We start from the raw sequence: 7,202 nt of genomic DNA, 5'->3' as shown, positions 1-7,202 counted from the left end.
ACTTCGCGAGTGTAGTGGGTGCTTTTTACGTGCCACCTGCACAGGTGCCAGACGGAGCTGGCAAACGGTTACGAACGGATGGTGCTTTTACGTGCCACCGGCACGGGGCCAGGCGATGCTGGCAACGGACACGAACGGATGGTACTTTTACGTGCCACCGGCACTAAAGGGTTAAGGCAGTGAGCTGGTAGAATTGTTAGCATGCCAGGAGAAATGTTCAGAGGCATTGCATCCAGCTTTATGTTCTGAGTTCAAATTTTGCCGAGGTTGACTTTGCCTTTCATCCTTTCCGGGTTGATGAATTAAGTACTAGTTAAGTACTGGGGTCGATGTAATTGACTATCCCCATCTCCCCCAAATTCCAGGCCTTGTGCCTATAGTAGAAAGGATTATTATTATTATTGAGTGAGAGAGCAGTTCATGCCATCAAAGTAACACTGGGGTAAAATATACGAAGCTCAATATACCCATCATGACTACCCATCTGATAAGGGTACACCAGGCACATGCATCACAACCATATGTGCGCGACATGGTGATCTCATATCAAGATAAACAGCACATGACCTTGCAGGTGGGGCCCAGTTATAATTTTCTTCAGGTTGAGTAGCCCATCCCGCTCAAACGGTCCCTGAATAAGGGTTGTTTAAGGATGTTGAAAAAACCACCTATGTTTCCAGAGGTGAATTATTCAAACCCCAAAGAATCCCTCTCAACACATGGTGGCTATGATGCTCCCCCACTACTTCTGCTCGTGATCAAAGATGCACATATTTATTATTATTATTATCATTATTATCATTATTATATTATTATTATTATTATTATTAACTTCAACACTTTAGTGTTTAAACCGGCCATATCCGGTCCAAATATTCTACATGGTTTATATTCAAACTGGTGATATCTAGCCTCTCACACCTAACCTACATTGACATTCTAAAAATAAACAATCACATCACTGAAACCTCAAAAGCTATAAGATAATGCAGGAGTAATTAAAAACAATTTGAGTAAAAAAATATTACATTTAACAGAGTAATCATCATCATCATCATTTAGTTTCCGTTTTCAACTGGGGTCTGTGAAGCCAGAAGGCTGCGCCAGGCCCAGTCTGATCTGGCAGTGTTTCTACGGCTGGATGCCTTTCCTAACGCCAACCACTTCGCGAGTGTAGTGGGTGCTTTTTACGTGCCACCTGCACAGGTGCCAGACGGAGCTGGCAAACGGTTACGAACGGATGGTGCTTTTTACGTGCCACCGGCACGGGGCCAGGCGATGCTGGCAACGGACACGAACGGATGGTACTTTTACGTGCCACCGGCACTAAAGGGTTAAGGCAGTGAGCTGGTAGAATTGTTAGCATGCCAGGAGAAATGTTCAGAGGCATTGCATCCAGCTTTATGTTCTGAGTTCAAATTTTGCCGAGGTTGACTTTGCCTTTCATCCTTTCCGGGTTGATGAATTAAGTACTAGTTAAGTACTGGGGTCGATGTAATTGACTATCCCCATCTCCCCCAAATTCCAGGCCTTGTGCCTATAGTAGAAAGGATTATTATTATTATTGAGTGAGAGAGCAGTTCATGCCATCAAAGTAACACTGGGGTAAAATATACGAAGCTCAATATACCCATCATGACTACCCATCTGATAAGGGTACACCAGGCACATGCATCACAACCATATGTGCGCGACATGGTGATCTCATATCAAGATAAACAGCACATGACCTTGCAGGTGGGGCCCAGTTATAATTTTCTTCAGGTTGAGTAGCCCATCCCGCTCAAACGGTCCCTGAATAAGGGTTGTTTAAGGATGTTGAAAAAACCACCTATGTTTCCAGAGGTGAATTATTCAAACCCCAAAGAATCCCTCTCAACACATGGTGGCTATGATGCTCCCCCACTACTTCTGCTCGTGATCAAAGATGCACATATTTATTATTATTATTATCATTATTATCATTATTATTATTATTATTATTATTATTATCGTCATTAAGGTGGTGTGCTGGCAGAATCATTAGCACACCGAGTAAAATGCTTAGTGGTATTTTATCTGTTTCTATGTTGTGAGTTCAATTACTACCAAGGTCAATTTTACCTTTCATCCTTTCGGGGTCAATAAATTAAGTACCAGTCAAGTACTGGGGTCAATGTGATTGACTACCCCTCCCTGCAAATTTCAGGCTTTGTGCCTGTAGTAGAAAAGATTATTATTATTCCTTCGTTATACAGTGTAGGTAAAAATGCACCAGAGTCAAGTCACATCAAGCACCTCAGATAGATAATACTCTCCTTAGGATCTGCACTGTGCCTAATATGACTGCTTTTTGCAAGACATCAATCTTGCATGGGACTTCCAGTTACCTTAGGAAGTCTTGAAGTGTCAATGGGATTGAGCCCAATGCTCCAATTACCACTGGTATCACTTTGACATTACTCTCTCGCATTCCATACAATCTTGCCATTTTCACTTTCAATTCGGAGTATTTGGTGATTTTTTTCAACCTCTTTACTCACAACATTCATGTCATTTGGTATGGCTATATCAATGATCTGACAGTATTTGTCTCTCTTATTCAATACAACGATATCCGGCCGACAGCGTTCGATTACACAATTCGTCTGAAAATCATAGTACCAGAGTATCGCTACTTTTCCTATTATTATTATTATTATTATTATTATTATTGAGTGAGAGAGCAGTTCATGCCATCAAAGTGACACTGGGGTAAAATATACGAAGCCCAATATACCCATCATGACTACCCGTCTGATAAGGGTACACCAGGCACATGCATCACAACCATATGTGCGCGACATGGTGATCTCATATCAAGATAAACAGCACATGACCTTGCAGGTGGGGCCCAGTTAGAATTTTCTTCAGGTTGAGTAGCCCATCCCGCTTAAAAGGTCCCTGAATAAGGGTTGTTTAAGGATGTTGAAAGAACCACCCATGTTTCCAGAGGTGAATTATTCAAACCCCAAAGAATCCCTCTCAACACATGGCTATGATGCTCCCCCACTACTTCTGCTCGTGATCAGAGATGCACATATCGTCAGCCACTAAGGGACATGCTCAACTGGTTAAGGTCAAACAACTGACAAGCAAATCTGTGGTATTGAGCAGAATATTTGCTGTAGCCCATCTTTTATACCAAGTCAAAACAATATACATGATAACACTTCCAATCAGTTAAGATCAGAAGCCATGAGATCCACTGCCTGGTACTGCATCAGGGCATTTATTATTATTATTATTATTATTATTATCATTATTATTATTATTATTATTATTCAGTAGTTTTATTTTTATAGCGTGCTTTCACTTCACTACCGAGCGCAGCTCTGTGTGCCTTGGGTATGTACTGTGATTTGTTGTGATGCTCTGATGCTTACTATATTGAAAGTGTTTTGCATAGGATGTGTTACCTTGGCGGAGGTTTGTGCTCTCAGAGTGCTCTTGTTACCATTATTATTATTATTATTAGTATTGTTGTAAAGGAAGCAAGCTGGCCAAATCATTAGCATGCCAGGTGAAATACTTTATGGGATTTTGTCTGTCCTTACATTCTGAGTTCAAATTCAGGCGAGGTCAACTTTGCTTTTCATTCTTTGGGGATCGATAAAATAAATACCATTTAAGAACTGGGGTCAATGTAATCGACTCATCCCCTTCTACCCAAAATTTCTGCCCTTGTGGCAAAATTTGAAATCATCATTATTACTATTGTTATGAAGGCATTGAGCTGGCTGAAATGTTAGCACGCTGGGTGAAATGCTTAGCGGCATTTCGTCTGCTGTTACGTTCTGAGTTCAAATTCCACTGAGGTCGACTTTGCCTTTCATCCTTTCGGGGTCTATAGATAAAGTACCAGTTGAGCACTGGGGTCGATGTAATCGACTTAATACCTATGTCTGTCCTTGTTTGTCCCCTCTGTGTTTAGCCCCTTGTGGGTAATAAAGAAATAGGTATTTCGTCTGCTGTTACGTTCTTAGTTCAAATTCCGCCAAGGTCGACTTTGCCTTTCATCCTTTCGGGGTCTATAGATAAAGTACCAGGTGAGCACTGGGGTCGATGTAATTGACTTAATCCCTTTGTCTGTCCTTGTTCAGCATATCTGAAATAAATTTGACTGCTCTCACGAACGAGAATACTAAAAGTGAACCCGACTGCTCTCAAAAATTAAGTAAAACAAACAGGAAAAATAATCCAGAATCCTTGTCCGGTGCTGGATTGATCTCAAAATCTTATCAGTTTATGTGTTTGTGTGTCTGTGTTTGTCCCCCCACAACATCATGTTTAGCCCCTTGTGGGCAATAAAGAATTAAGAATCATTTGTGTGCCAGGCAAAATACTTTGTGGCATTTCGTCTGTCCTGGTGTTCTGAGTTCAAATTCTGCCAAGATCAAGTTTGCATTTCATCCTTTCGGGGGCTGAGCATTTTCGACACTATTTGCTTTTTGCATTTAATCGAGATGTTAAGCCCACCAAAGCTGCTCATTAGATTTGTGCTGTGTATGGAGAAGGAGCAATGTCTTTCAAAACCACTAGTCTTGACCCAAAATTTGAAATCATTATTATTCTTGCCGTTGTTATTGCTGTTGTTGTTGTTGTTGTTGTGGGATGACGTCAGCAGGTGGGTGCGCTGACCGGAAGTCGGGGCAGCTTGAAGGGGCAGCCGTGAGGCGCGCGCAGGGAGCGGCGATTTTGGCCTTTTCGAACCGGGGTCGTCGACATGTCAAGACGGGGGAAAACGTTGCTAAGGTTGAGTGAAGCCTTTAGCGTTCAGGTCGGGCTGTGTCGAAGGATCCGTTACCACTGAAGGGTCTCCATCGGAGCGAAGAGAAGGTAGGTGCCTTTATATTCGAATCGCGCACACACTACAGTTGTACCTATTGTAGAATAAATATTTACATACATAATGCATACAACCATTACGATGTGTCGGTAAAATTCAAAGACAGACGATATTTATCTTCAGCTGATTGCTGTGTTAGAGGATATAAAAGGGGACAGAAAGCCTCAGTCTTCAGTCTGTGCTTTATTAATGTACGTTTGGTTGTTTTTGAGTAAACATAATTGATTCAGAGGTGAATAAATAAACTGGTGTGAGGTGGTTTTCCTCAAATAAACGAATAAATGAAGAATAACAAACAAAAGAAAATGATAATGGTCTGCTGATTAATATTAATGACTTTACTTTTTGTATTATTATTATATTGTATAATAGTGAATACAAATATATCTATTTGATTGTCTGTCTGTCTGTCTATCTATCTATTTATCAATCTGCCTACCTACTTACCAACCTACTTACATATCTAACTACCTACCTATCTATCTATCTATCTATCTATCTATCTATCTATCTATCTATCTATCTATCTATCTATCAATTTGCATGTATATGTATATATATATATATATATTATATATATATATATATTATATATATATATATATATATATATATATATGTATGTATGTATGTATGTATGTATACACACACACACACACACACACACATATATATATATATATATGCCAGTGCCGCCTGACTGACTCCCCATGCCGGTGACTCGTAAAAAGCACCATCCAAATGTGGTTGATGCTAGCCCCTCCCCAACTGGCTCATGTGCCAGTGGAACGTAAAGAGCATCTTCTGAACGTGTCACCTGACAGTGGGTATGTATATTTTTCGGTGAATGTGTGGGTGAGCAAGGTCCCTACTTCTTCGCTCTCTTGTGTTACCCTTCTGTCCGGCAGTCGCCATGATAGATCAGTAGCCACTACACACATTTTTTTTTCTCTTCTTGTTTTTTCTGTGTCCCTTTCTGTAGAAGAGCGTAGGCTCGAAATGTAAAAGACCTTTTCAATTCCTGAGCGTTATACTAATACATCTATTTGTTTTATACACCACCTGTCTTCATCTTTTGTTTTTTTTGTAAACTATCCCTATATATATATATATCTTCTTTTACTTTTTTACTTGTTTCAGTCATTTGACTGCAGCCATACTGGAGCACTGCCTTTCGTTGAACAAATCGGCCCCAGGACTTATTCTTCGTAAGCCTAGTACTTATTATATCAGTTTCTTTTTCTGAACTGCTAAGTTACGAGAATGTAAACACACCAACATCGGCTGTCAAGCAATGGTGGGGGGGGACAAACACAGACACACAAACATATACATTTATACACACATGTACTTAGTACATACATACATGTATACATATATAGAGAGATGATGATGCAAATAAACAGTTTTTTTATTTGCATCATAATCTCCATATCTGCTTACCTGGATTCCTATTATATCACTCTTTACCCCAGAACTGCAAAGTGTTTTCAATATTTAACATTTCTAAGGTGGTGAGCTGGCAGAAATGTTAGCACACCGGGCGAAATGCTTAGCAATATTTCGTCTGTCTTTATGTTCTGAGTTCAAATTACGCCAAGGTCGACTTTGCCTTTCATCCTTTCAGGGTCGATTAGATAAGTCCCAGTTACGCACTGGAGTCGATATAATCGACTTAATCCGTTTGTCTGTCCTTGTTTGTCCTCTGTGTTTAGCCCCTTGTGGGTAGTAAAGAAATAGGTATTTTGTCTGTCTTTATGTTCTGAGTCAAATCCCACCAAGGTCGACTTTGCCTTTTATCCTTTTGAGGTCGATAAATTAAGTACCAGTTGTGTACTGGGGTTGATCTAATCGATTGGCCTCCTCCCCCAAAATTTCAGGCCTTGTGCCTAGAGTAGAAAAGAATATTCGGCATCACTGGATTTCATCTCTTGATTCTAGACATGTATGTGAGTGTGCTTATGTATGTATGTATGAGAGATAGGAAAAAGGAAAATGATATTGATAAAGATAGATAGATAGATAGATAGATAGATAGATAGATAGACAGAGGGAAAGAGAAGGAAGAGGAGATACTGAAAGAAAGTAAAAGCTAGATACAGGCAAATGTAAACTTAGGGAAAAAGAGAAGCAGAAATAAAGAAATAAAGATTGCTGAATAACGGACATGGATATAGAAAATGTGCGTGAGTGAGAAAGAAAGAGAAAAAGACATTGAGAGGGGGAGAAATAAATAAAGAGAGAAAGAGGGAGGAAGAGAGATATTAGGAGAAAGAGAGAAAGAAAGAAAGTGGGGAGAGAAAAATAGAGTAAAAGAGAAAGAGAGAGATAGCAG

Source organism: Octopus sinensis, linkage group LG25 (genome assembly GCF_006345805.1).
Source record: "Octopus sinensis linkage group LG25, ASM634580v1, whole genome shotgun sequence".
In the NCBI taxonomy this organism is placed as follows: Eukaryota; Metazoa; Mollusca; class Cephalopoda; order Octopoda; family Octopodidae; genus Octopus; species Octopus sinensis.
This window is presented reverse-complemented; position numbering follows the sequence as displayed.